At 48.4% G+C, this 11,090-nt stretch overlaps 1 long non-coding RNA gene across 1 annotated transcript; it reads left to right on the top strand.

Annotated features, from left to right (window-relative positions):
* The first annotated feature begins 5,052 nt into the window (after nucleotides 1–5,052).
* Nucleotides 5,053–7,506, top strand: LOC144123175 (uncharacterized). The gene is made up of 2 exons (XR_013313030.1): nucleotides 5,053–5,204; nucleotides 7,229–7,506. It is a non-coding gene; the product is annotated as an uncharacterized LOC144123175 (long non-coding RNA).
* Nucleotides 7,507–11,090: the final 3,584 nt, after the last annotated feature.

The raw sequence follows: 11,090 nt of genomic DNA, 5'->3' as shown, positions 1-11,090 counted from the left end.
GCTGGGCCTGGTCTGTAGCCGCAACTACAGGGCCCGCTGGACCCGCCGCTGGCGCTGCTGCCATCAGTGCAGCATGGAGTTCAGCTGGCGGTGATGTTCCGTGTCGGCGTTGATACGGCGCACAGCGCCGAGGAGGTCGCTTGACGTGCTTTTGCCGGCGGCCAGGGACCTCCAGGTCATCGCACGTCGAGGACACACGCCAAAAAGACTGGAAAACCTCTGAAGTGAGAAAATAAAGCCGAAAATTACGGACCGGTGTCAGACAGCCGGCCCACTAATCGCCGTCTTCTTCTTCTTCCTAGAAATTACGGAGGGCCATTGAATCTACTGGCGTGCTGTGAATGCGAAAGCATGCACGCGGGGTGTTCGGTTGCGGCGATGGCGTACTACTCTCGGGCTGTGGCCAGTGAAACTGATCTGTTCGCGCTGCCCGAATGGATGTTGATGAAGGCGACGATACCTCACATTGCGAGAGACTGACAATTTACGCGTGGGGAGTTCTGCTGCGGTGATGGCGCAGTGCTCTAATGAAGTGGCCAGCGAAGCTGATCTGTTCGCGGCGGCCTGTGTTCAAAACTCACTTCGGCAGAAATTGTATTTACATTCTCTCCTTATGATGTAGGCACTGCCGATGACGTCACGAGGTCACGTGGGTTTTCGTACCGCCTTATGTGAACAGCGATAACGCCGGATTTTCCGCCTCATGAGCTATATAATGATTACGCGTTAAACATTCAAATGTATTATGAATTTATTCGCGAATTTTTATTGCTTCATGGACCATTGCGCTCGCGTTATCGGCCTGATTTGCACACTTTGTGCTGAATGAAAAATAAATTTTGAATCAAACGAATTTCACATTTCACTATTCTGCGACAGCACTGACATTTTGTAAACAGTTGTCGAAACACCTGCAGAAAATGAATCCGCGTGTTCTTCGCTCCGAAACTAGCCGGTTTTCTTTAGGCCTCATCAGACTATTTAGGCGGCCAAAGAGGTCTTGTCTCAAGTAGCGAGTTGCAGAAGGAGCGCTTCTTCGGTAACCCGTGACTATACTAAGCAAACACGGTTTTTCACCCTTAGTGCCTGAGTGCATTTGCTGAGCTGATTACTAATTAGCATTTTTTGTAAACCTTTTACTCAATGTCTGAGTCGACAGAGAAACGTGTAGGCGAAAAAACTAATGTTAGTGTAAGTATTGCTAAAATTCAATAACTCAGCGTTCCTAAAGCGCCCTCGAAAACGGTACCTATTCATGAGCAGGCCCTGTAATCGCATGCGGATGGATTCAGTCATGACTCCATGCGAGGCCCATTGGTTTTATTGATGCGCGGAACGTGCGGAGACGTGTCAGAGATTATTATAACCATGCGGAAGAGCTTGATTTTAATTGATTTTCAAACACTTTTCATGCAAACAGGCGTCACAATCGTAACACAGGGATGTAGCTTTTAATCATAGCTTTTAACGTGTGAAACACTCATTCGCCCCATCCTCGAATACGCTTGCGTTGTTTGGCATCTGTGTAAGCAGTGTGAGATCACCCACCTAGAATCTGTGCAAAAGGCCGTGCGCTTTGTTTGCAGGAGATCTGACATGAATTTTTCGCCGCCTACTATCCGTCGTCATCTAGGCCTCGCTACTCTTGCCACACGTCATCGTCTTGAATGCCTCAAATTCGTGTACGCTTTAGTCATTTCACGTCGTTTTCTTCGCTAGATAATTATCTGACATTTTCAAAGCCTTCTTCCGCAAGGAGTACCACGTCCTAAACAATTCGCCTTTTTATGCCCGCACTAACTTGTTTAAGTAAAGCTTTTTCCTTCATACCATTGAAGTTTAGAATTTCCTGGCAGGCAACATTCGTTCATTGCCATTAGAAGAATTCTTACAAGCGTGTTCCTAATACATGTATGATTGCTTTCTTTATTTATTTTGCATTTTTCTTCGTATTGTTGTTTCTTTGTAAGTCGCAGTGACTTCCCATTTGCATTTTTTTCGAGGTAACCTCCATCGAGTTGCACTTGTCGGTAGCGCCGCTGAGATCTTGTGCCCAGAGGTTTCAAGGCATCCATTGGAGGTCCGCACGCACTTCAAGGAGTGTTAGCGCTGTTTCCTAAATGGAGAAGTCCTATGCATTAATGCCGAGGTTAAGCATCGCTTTTAGATCGTGTTCACGATTACTGAGGCACAGAGAGAGTAGCGGAGTCCTTCTTTTTGTTGGCCACAAATGTATGATGCTGAGTTGCATGGCAACATTGTACAACTGTTGACGTACAGAGAGCCAGTTTGTTTAAGCGCTCTCTCCTCTTTGCTTCCTTCCTACGTCTCTCTTTGTGTTTGCGCAGTTCCATTACGCATTGAAATTCTGTTACTATTCCGAACGCCCGCAGCTGCACTCAGATTTGCGTACCAGCCAGCGCCGTTTGTTGCACGCGCCCTAGAAGTGCCACCTGCTAATAAACAGGTTTAAAAAAAGCATATCATTAAATATCGCCTGTGCACTTCATATGAACTGTCTGGTACAACACTTCGTTGCCTGAGTGGAACACGTCATTTAATAAAAATCTTTTACGCGCTCATTTCTCGAGACATATGTGGCCCCACCATTGTCACGGCGGTCAAGGTGGGTGCCGATTCGGTTGCCGCCGACAGCCCGATGAAGTTTGTTGCCTGGGCCTTCTGCTACCATTTCTCTGCCTTTGCCCAGAGCAGAGCAAGGCCGTGTTGTCTTGTGCACCTAGAAGAACCCAGTCGCTGCACGTGACCAGGCGGATAGCAATAGGAAGTTTTGTGAGCTTCCTTCTGCGTATCTCCGAATATTGGTGAAATTCCACGACGATGCGGGTAGTGGTCGCCGGGCTTGGGCAGCGAGGGCGCAGTCCTTGATTAGAGTCATCGTTGAAAAACTTGTGTCTCAATGCCGGGGCTATAGGGCAGCATTGGTTGCGAGGCGGCGGACTAAAGCCTGCGTGCTTTTGGGTGGCTCCTACGGCGTAGGTGATGTAGGCTGCCCTCAGTCCTCAGCGCGTTGCTAGAAGTGTAGGAAGGCGTATTAAAAAATGGCAATTTTTAATAACAATTTACAACACAGTTAAACAAAAAAAAAGAAAAAAGCTGAGCATGGTGGCAACTGCCACCACCCCGCTTCAAAGGGGACGCTCCTACCTTCCATCCATCCATCCGTTCCTCTCGTTCGCTAAAGCAAACTGTGAACTTTGCAGAAAGGAACCCCCTCCCCTGTCTCCAAAAAGAAAAGAATCTGTAACTCTACTGTGAAGAATAATCAAGTCTGTGGACCAATAACAGCTAATTCACAGCTGCAGTCGCACACCCGAGGCATATACAGGGTGCTTCACATAAGACTTTACAGAATTTTTAAAAGTAGGCTTTGTGAGTTAAAAGAGCACTTTTTTCGGCATTGCATTGTCAACAGTGAAGTACATCAGAATACAACTAAGGCGTGCTAACCAGCAGGCTGGGTAATACTGCTTAGTTAACTTTTTAACTATTACATTTAGGCTCCTTAATCATTGAGAGGCGTGTAGCCCACAGTAATTAATATCCATATCAGTTTTTAGAATTTTGAAAACGCGGTTATTCTCAGCGCTGTGGCCCAAAAAATTCTGGCTATTTCGACGAGTTACGTGCACTGCAGAGATTGCGTGCAAGCTTCTCGAAAGTGCACCTATATTGGCGCGATGTAGGCAAAATTTGTTGGGCCATAGCAACCGCGTATTGGAAATTCTAAAAACTGATATAGATTTTACCTAATGTGGGCTATGCGCCTCTAAGTCATTAAGGTGTCTAACAGTAATAGTTAAAAAGTTAACTATTCAAAATTATTTAACCAACCTGCTAGATAGGAAGCCTTAGCTGTATTCTGATGTATTTCATAGCCGAAATGCTATGTCGAAAAAAGCGCTCTTCTAACACAAAACCTCTATTTTTAAAATGGTTTAACTCTTAGGTGAAACACCCTGTATTAAAATTTGTGGGTATGGCAAGGCGTCACATATGACACTACTCATGACGTTGTTGACTATGACATCATGAATATCTCTGTAGACGATAATAATGAACGAATATAACATATGGCGTGATCGCACGCCTCTAACAATTATAATTGGATTTTGGGGAAAGGAAATGGCGCAGTATCTGTCTCATATATCATTGGACACCTGAACCGCGCCGTAAGGGAAGGGATAAAGGAGAGAGTGAAAGGAGAAAGGTAGAAAGAGGCGCCGTAGTGAAGGGCTCCGGAATAATTTTGACCGCCTGGGGATCTTTAACGTGCACTGACATCGCATAGCACACGGGCGCCTTAGCGTTTTTCCTCCATAAAAACGGAGCCGCCGCGGTCGGGTTGTCTTGCATTTGAACCCGATCTGGTATGGTCTGAAGAACTACTATTGCGCAGTGTACTTTTATTGTATAGCTTGTGGCTATCCTCATCCCTTCATCGTGACAGGAAATAGCTGTCTGGAAGCCTTCGCAGTTCTCAGTTAAGATTAGAGTGCTGTGTAAGTGCTCGCGGCGTACGTAAGATTTATTCAGCCAGCATTTTTCATTTTCATGGAAATTAAAACCAGTTTCGTTCTCTCGATTTACCTTACGGCATATGCATACGGTTACGGCATACGCAAGAACATACAAATAATTCTTGCGTCATCCGCAGTTTCCCTGACGACACCTCAGGCAGGCTTGGGAGTGCGCTTGGCTGGCGCAAAAATAGCGGCACCTACACATGTGCAGAAAGATACATCCGTTCCCAGAAGTTTCTTTTTCCACTCGCAGCTGCTTCTTTCGGACTGGCGCATTCAAAGCACCTGATTTGTTTTCCTTTTGGACGCTGCAGTCATGGTCTGCGTGCTTTAGAAGATGTCTGGCGCCGCGCCACGTAAAAAGGAGCGTGTGTGTGTTGACCAAACGTGTCATAAATGGCATGAATGCTTCCGTATAAACTAGACGCTCCCCTTAAAGGTACTCGACGCTTGCCGTACTTTATGCATAGAGTGCCTCAGATGTTTCAAAAGGACCTGTCGGCAAGGCAGCTCGCAGGAGACCCCTTATATATTCGCAAAACCTCGCGGCGCCCAGCGCGCCGGATTCCGGCTGTGCATTACTTGTGGACACGCAACCATCGTTCTCGGATTACACAGTGACCGCGGAAGTATCGACTGAAGATAAATATGACGATTCCGGTGAGGTTCACAGGGGTGACCTATGACATCGTGCATGGTTTTCAGTGCGTTTTCTGCCGTTGATTTAGACGGTGTCCTCACGCCTGTCCTAGTCGAAGCGTGATCGGGACATTTCTTGCTGTCTTCATCGTGGTAATTTCAAAAGCGGCAGCTGCATTGCTGGGTTTCTCTCAGGCAACGCTGTCCCGCCATGTCATGATCAAACACTCTCTGCCCACCCGCATCATGTGCTTAATAGAATGTTTTCCAGGTATGTGCTCGTGATTAGCATCACGGAAAGCAACAAGTGCGGGATTTAGAAATCTCAGGTGATGTCAGCTCAGTGGATTCCAGCGTGTAACCCTCACTTACGAGGGAGTTGAAGTGCAGGGTTCGATACAACTATCGCGATTATTTGTTCCCCTCGGAGCATCTAGGAGTCTTGTCGTGTTGGATGATTTACTGCCTGGTTTTATATGACAATTAAATTCTGATTCTAATCTTGCTGCCTGTTTTCCTCTCTGGAGGTGGCTCGTTTCGCTTTATACTCCTTTTGACATCACTTTCTCTTTCATTTTCTATCCCCCTACCCCTTTCTCCCCGTGCAGGGTAGGAAACCGATTATTCTTCCGGTTAACCTCCCTGCCTTTCCTCTTCTTCCTTCTCCTCCTTCACTCAGCTTCGCTTGTAATACGTTCACATGGTCACAAGAATGGAGCAACATGACGCATGCTGGAATTAGTCGCAGTAAAGCATTGAACAAATTAAAACAAGGTTTTTTGGCATCTTGTTCTTGGTACTGCAAATATTCATTTTAAGCACCTCAAGGACCTTGGCTCTAGTTTTTCGGTATATCATCTAACCATGGAGTCTAATAATTTTGTCCGATCATTTTCGGGACGCATTTGTTTTTAGCACTAAGCGGCCGTGTAAATCCATTTCACCAGTTTAAAACCTCCTAGGTGGCTGAGTGCTTATGGCACTCGGCTGCTGACCCGAAAGACGCGGGTTCGATCCCAGCCGCGGCGGTCGAATTTCGAGGAAGGGGAAATTCTAGAGGCCAGTGTACTGTGCAATGTCAGTGCACGTTAAAGAACCCAAGGTGGTCGAAATTTTCGGCGCCCTTCACTACGGCGTCCCTCCTAGCCTGAGTCGCTTTCGGACGTTAAGCACCCATAGCTAGGCTAAGTCACCAGTTTAAGTGCCTTGTACGAAACTTGCTGTGTGTCCTTTAAGATACATGGGGGTTATATTTATGTGTACACACTATCTTGCCAGCGCATTCTCTCCCCCCCCCCCCCCCCCCCCCGGTCGAAGACCGAGATGTCGCGAAGCGCCCAGATGAAAAATCGCGTTGCGCAGATTCTCTTGTAATTTCTCTCTCTCTCTTGTAAAGCTACGGTTTTTGAATTTACTATAGCCAAACGATGTCTTCGTATTTCCTAGTCCTTCCTTTCTGCTTACTATTTACGGTTTACTATTTAATATTTGGAAGTGGCATTCTATCTACTACTGTTACTATTTGTAATCTACTAGTCCTTCTTTTACCTAGAATTTACTATTCGAAAAAAATTTTGGCTTTCGCTTGCTTTTTCCACTTGTCACCTACACATGAAACAGTCAGCGCATATTTACTTATTCCCATTTTGTTTCTGTGTTTTTGTTTCTTTTTTTGTTTCAGTTCACTTCCTAAGCCCGTAACCGATAAAAGTAGCTAGCATAGGTACTCAAAACCGCTTTACCGTGCCTGGCTCACAGTAGCATTTTTTCGGTCAAGAAAACGATAACAGATTCACTATTTCGTTTTATTTCAAGTATATCGGCTTTTATAATTCCGTGATAAGGTGTACATCTTCCCTCCGCTTGCAGAAAAGTCCCATTGCCTTAGCAAAAATGCCTACCTGCATGCCCATTGGAGAGAATGCCAAACACGACCCTAGCAGTGAAAAAGTTCCGTGTAGCCATTAAATATTTGTATTTGCTGCATCATGGCTGCTAACTTGCAGTGCCCATGTAACAGCAGTGTTGCCACGACATCTTTTCAGCTGCTGCTGCTTACTGTGTGTGTTGCGGCTGCAACACTGACGAATGGATACATGTATGGCCTTGGCTACATGGGTAACGGACCGTACGGCGACTACGGCAACTACTACCATGACTATGGAGACTACGGGCCTTACGGTGGAATTCACGACTACAGCGGCTATTACCCCGGTCAAGTAGGCTACGGTGGTTATGGTGTAATGCCAGGGTACATAAGCCACGGACCTGTGTTTGGCTAGCAGCGATAAGCATTTCATTAAAATATACCTAATAAATGGTATCCTCCTGTATGAACACACTAATTGGCCTGTCGCGCTCACTTCCCAAAGTCGGTTGAGCAGCTTACCATGGCGGCGGTCAGCCCAGCAACGCTGTGGAGGGTGCTAAAAGTCTCTAGATCCGGAAACCCCGTCTTTGGAAACTGAAGCTGGCGACGTTTAACGCAAGGCCTTATCGATTGAGGCTCTCTCAGCAGTTCTGTTCCAGTAACTCACGGGCATTAAATTGGAACCCATAGCGTTTATAGAAAAGACATGTACAGTGTTAAAGAATCCTGCGAGAGTCGAGGCCTAGTTGTTGGATTCCTGCTCAAAAACCAATATACCAAGCAATGTCGACGAATTCGGCAGAATTAATGAAGAGGGCCGCAGTTATCTCAATTGGGTTGAACGTGACGTAAAAAATGAACATTTCGCATGCCTACGCACCTAATCCAGTGAAGTGACGTGAAGCTGAGGCTCCCTCCTCAACCGTTGTTCACTTTGTTTTGTGTTATCAAGAATCCCAGTTTCCTGCCCTCTCTCTGCCACGGACCCCAATAAACAGAGGATGACGGAACAAGGTAAGCCTCTCCGCTACTTTCACTGGCACACGTATAGCTTTGAAAGGTGACAATCAGTACAAGTATACTTACACAATAAGTTTTGTTCTGGAGAACATGCATCATACATTGATTAATTGTAGTAGTAGTAGTAGTAGTAGTAGTAGTAAAGACTTTTATTCGACCATAATTTATAGGCCGAGCATGTCGACCGCCTGGGCGACCAGAAGCCGCTGTTCTTCTTCCCCTTCAGCGCCAAGCCAGTCGAGCCAGGTGGTGATGGATAGAAAGGGTGGGGGGAAGGAACCCGACTGCTGAGCAGCCGGGCAATAGAAGAGGCAATGGGCCAGGTCCGCATAGATGCAGGGGCAGTTGGGACAGGAAGGGTCCGATCGATAGCGATAGTGGAAGAGGCGGGACGGGGTGATAACTGCATTCATCTGAATGTGCCGAAGAAGGCGAGACTCCGGCACCGTGAGTGATGGATGAGGAGGAGGGTAAAGGCGTTTGTCGAGGCGGAGCTCAAGGTAGACCTCTTTTATGGTGCGGCGAAGGGTGAGCCTCCCACCGTCCTCCGAGGGCTTGGGCCAGGGGATCAACGGTGCCCGGAAAAGTGTGTCGCGGGCGAGCTGATGGGCCAGCTCATTGCCGTCAATCCCTGAATGCCCAGGGACCCAGCGGAGGAAAACGATGGAAGGCTGCAGTGCGGAGACCGCTCGCTCGACCTCCTGTTGGAGAGAAGGGGTCAGGGTGCGTTTCTGTATGTGGTGTATAGCGGCTTGTGAGTCTGAATAGACTGTGTACTCTTGGAGAGAGGGAAGGAGGGCAAATGACTGGAGGGCATGCGCAATGGCGAGGACCTCGAGGGACAATGCGTCTGGAGGGTGTAGATACGGCCCGCTGGTGTGGGTTTCAGGAGAAGGGAGGTGTGGATGGTACAGGGCGTAGCCGCAGGAACCTCGAGGAGCCACGAAGGAGGCATCCGTGTAAGCTACACCCTGGGTATCAAAGAGAGGGGAATGGTGCTGTGCGGCCGCATGACGACGTCCGGCGTGCAGGACGGGGGACATGTTGGTCGGGAGGGGAAGGATACGAAGATTGGGAGCGGGGGTGGGAATAGGAGAGGTAAACGGGGAGATTGGAATGGGCGAGATACCCGCTTGAGTCAATAACCACTGACCCTGACGGGTAAGGGAAAGCCGGGCGAGTTGTGCGTCACGATGGAGACTGAGAAGAGAACGAAGAGGATGGAAGAGGCCTGTGGCAAAGAGCTTAGTGGTAGAGGTAGTGATAGGGAGGTTGAGAGCTGCCTTGTAGAGGCCCACAAGGGCAGTCTCGAGAGCGTTAAGTTGAGTCTCATTGAATGAAGCGTAGGGTGCAAAGTACAAGACTTTGTTGAGGGCCAGCGCGTGGGCAACGCGGCACGCATGAGCCTCGTGGAGACCTGAGCGTCGAGTGACCACGCGCCGCAGGAGGTGAGTTACAGAGTGGCAGGTGGTGACAGCGCGGTGGAGGGCTTGCACATTCTTAGCCGCATGCAAAGGGAAGCCAAGAACTTTGCACTGTGTGACGACAGGAATGGGAGAGCCAGAAAGGTGGAGAGAGACGAAGTGGTTGTGTGAGCGCTGGTAGGAGGAATGGTTGAGAAGGAGAAGCTCGGATTTCTCAGGAGCAGGAGAGAAGCCAGCGGTGGTGAGAAAGGAGTCGATGAGATCTAGGCCACGTTGCAGGGTGTCCTGTACGTGACCGGGAGAGCCAGATGAACACCAGTAATTGAAAACGTTTATTTAAGTGGGATGGCTCAGTGGCTTACTTATTGGGAGAGGTAGCTGGCAGGGAGTTCACATGTGGCGGCCGGTACATTATACTCTGTTTCATACATAGCAGGCAACTCTGCGGAGGCTGCGGTAGTAGTGCGCCCGCGTAACCATATTGCTCGGTCATGCATCATTAGTTCTTCTCGAAACGTCGGCGAGTGTTTGCACAGAAACAAAGAGCGGTATGAAACTAAATTGGTAGCATTGAAAAATCCCGGGCGGAGCTGTGAGGCGCTCAGTACTCGGGCCGTCTGGCTAGAATTTTCACTATTTGTGAACTAATCTTAGGCGCGGATTCATCGTACCAGCCGCGTATCATACCACATGTAGTTATTACTACTTTAAGTCTCGACGAGGCGCAGGACGAAAATGTGGCAAGAGGTAACGTGAAGTGCAGAAGGTTACCAGTCACGGCACTTGAGATGCTCCCCCCCCCTCTCTAGGTTAGTGCGCGCTCCGTAGGTTAGTCAACAAAAACCACATGCAGATGCCACAAACATGTCCACTGGCAGCTCACGTACATGACTCATTTGAAGTTCACAGCTTCTTGCTAGACAATTTTGTATGGTGGGGCTCGGAGCCGCACTCGACGGAACCACGGTCAGGACGACGCCCGCTCCGACCACCGCCACTACCAGGACAGGACTGCCGCTTAGTCAAGGCGTTCGGTAGTGGAGAAAAAAGACTCGGTTTTAATTAGATATTTACATGCGTCAGAGATCAAAAGTGATCTCCTTAAACTCCAACCGCCGTCCAGTTTTATACCCTTCTTCTTCCCCAGATTCCCCAGATTGAGGACGCCCTCGCTGGGGTGGGAGTGGCCGGAAACTTTCACTCGCACGCACAAACTGACACCTCCGCACATATGGACACGCCCGCTCCCATGTTGAGCCCGAGAGAGAGGAGGATGCTGTCGACACGCTAGAGAACAGTTTGCTCCTTTTTTACTCCAATATAGGACTATTTGTGGTTAGAGTGTAGGATCGCAAGAGACACCGCACATTTCCGCAATGGCCAGGCAGAAGTACTGCTGACTGACTTCAGCGAAGAATACCGGCACATTAACCGAGGAACGACGATTGCTTTCTTCGATGAAATATCCGACGTACGAGACTCCATCGCCCTCTCCGACCCATCCGCAGAAGATCCGCCTGACCAAGAGAACTCGCCCACTTTCGCCATCAACCCAGCCCTGCCCCGGAACGGACAAGACAGATCCGCAATCTG

Source organism: Amblyomma americanum, chromosome 3 (assembly GCF_052857255.1).
Source record: "Amblyomma americanum isolate KBUSLIRL-KWMA chromosome 3, ASM5285725v1, whole genome shotgun sequence".
NCBI lineage: Eukaryota > Metazoa > Arthropoda > Arachnida > Ixodida > Ixodidae > Amblyomma > Amblyomma americanum.
Note: the sequence above shows the minus strand (reverse complement) of the source record. Positions and strands in the feature narration are given on the sequence as shown.